General features: G+C 45.8%; 1 pseudogene; it reads left to right on the top strand.

Annotated features, from left to right (window-relative positions):
• Nucleotides 1–586: 586 nt before the first annotated feature.
• LOC121481507 lies at nt 587–1,803 on the top strand (annotated as a pseudogene).
• The last annotated feature ends 412 nt before the right edge of the window (nt 1,804–2,215 follow it).

The raw sequence follows: 2,215 nt of genomic DNA, 5'->3' as shown, positions 1-2,215 counted from the left end.
CCATACTTGAGACGTTGGCGGTATATCCCCCAAAGAAGCTTTGCCCACACACCCAAGGAAACTCGTGCAAAAATGTTCACTGATGCTTTGATTACAATAGCAAAAAAACAAAAACACAGAAAACCAAATCTACCTGGTATTCCTCAGGTGGAGAATAGATCAATAGCAGTGTAGTCATACAGCACAACAGTACACAGGAATTAGAAATGAATGTGTAGGGATCCCTGGGGGGCTCAGTGGTTTAGCCCCTGCCTTTGGCCCAGGGTGTGATCCTGGAGTCCCGGGATTGAATCCCACATCAGGCTCCCTGCGTGGAGCCTGCTTCTCCCTCTGCCTATGTTTCTCTCTCTCCTTCTCTCTGTGTCTCTTTAAAAAAAAAAAAAAAGAAAGAAAAGAAAGGAAAGGAAAGAAATGAATGTGTAACACACTACTGCACAATAGTTGTAAATGAATTAAAGAGACATATGTATCTGGATGCACTTCAAAAGTAGGTTGAGCAAAAGAGAAAAGTGAAGTGTTGCAGAAAACATATGAACACATCATTCATATAAAAGTTTTTAAAACAGGCAAAAGAGTTTTCTAAGGATCATGTCTGCGAGTCAGGATTCCCGATCCAGAGACAATGGCCCTGATGGGATGGAGCCCGAAGGCATCATCGATAGTAACTGGAATGAGATTGTTGACAGCTTTGATGACATGAACCTCTCTGAGTCCCTTCTCCGTGGCATCTATGCCTATGGTTTCGAGAAGCCTTCTGCCATCCAGCAGTGAGCCAGTCTTCCTTGTATCAAAGGTTATGATGTGATTGCTCAAGCCCAATCTAGGACTGGGAAAACAGCCACTTTGCCATATCGATTCTGCAACAAATTGAATTGGATCTAAAGGCTACACAGGCCTTCGTCCTGGCACCCACTAGGGAGTTGGCTCAGCAGATACAGAAGGTAGTCATTAGGAGATTACATGGGTGCTTCCTGCCATTCCTGCATTGGGGGGACCAACGTACATGCTGAGGTGCAGAAGTTTCAGATGGAGTCTCCCCATATCATCGTGGGCACCCCGGGTCGTGTGTTTGACATGCTGAACCGGAGATACCTGTCTCCCAAATACATCAAGATGTTTGTACTGGATGAAGCTGATGAGATGTTAAGCCGTGGATTCAAGGAGCAGATCTATGACATATTCCAAAATCTCAACAGCAACACCCAGGTGGTTTTGCTGTCTGCCACGATGCCTTCTGATGTGCTTGAGGTGACCAAGAAGTTCATGAAGGACCCCATTCGGATTCTGGTCAAGAAGGAGGAGTTGACCCTCAAGGGCATACGCCAGTTCTACATCAACGTGGAGCGAGAGGAGTGGAAGCTAGACACGCTGTGCGACTTGTACGAGACTCTGACCATCATGCAGGCAGTCATCTTCATCAACACCCAAAGGAAGGTGGATTGGCTCACAGAGAAAATGCACACCCGAGACTTCACCATGTCTGCCATACACGGAGACATGGACCAGAAGGAGCGAGATGTTATCATGAGGGATTTCTGCTCGGGCTCTAGCAGAGCACTGATTACCACTGACTTGCTGGTCAGAGGCATCGACGTGCAGCAGGTGTCTCTAGTCATCAACTATGACCTTCCTACCAACAGGGAAAACTATATCCACAGAATCGGTCATGGTGGACGATTCGGCCATAAGGGTGTGGCTATTAACACGGTGACAGAAGAAGACAAGAGGACTCTTTGAGACATCGAGACCTTCTACAACACCTCCATGGAGGAAATGCCCCTCAATGTTGCTGACCTCATCTGAAGGGTGGTCTGCTACCTAGCCTGACCCAGGCCTCGGTCTGGGGGGGCAGAAGAAGAGCAGGAGGGGGGAGGAAAGGGAGCCAAGGGATGGACATCTTGCCACTTTTTTTCCTATTTTTTTCTTTGAATAAATGTCACTTTTTGGGGCAAAAGAAGGAAAAAAAATTAAAAAAATAAAAGGCAAAATGACAGAATACAGAGTATTTGTAGTTATGTAAGTAAGTACTATGTTTCTCAGTGCAGGTTCACGGGCAACCCAACATTCAGGTTTGGAGTCACCTCTTGGATAAAGAAGGGGGAATGAGATCTAGTAAGAAGGCCCAAGAAGTTTCATTTGTATTTGTAAAATTGTCTTTTTTAAGTTGGGGGCTTGTTATACTGGTCTCCACTTTTTGCATATGTGAGGTATTTCA

The sequence above is a fragment of the Vulpes lagopus genome, chromosome 23 (assembly GCF_018345385.1).
Source record: "Vulpes lagopus strain Blue_001 chromosome 23, ASM1834538v1, whole genome shotgun sequence".
Lineage (NCBI taxonomy): Eukaryota > Metazoa > Chordata > Mammalia > Carnivora > Canidae > Vulpes > Vulpes lagopus.
Note: the sequence above shows the minus strand (reverse complement) of the source record. Positions and strands in the feature narration are given on the sequence as shown.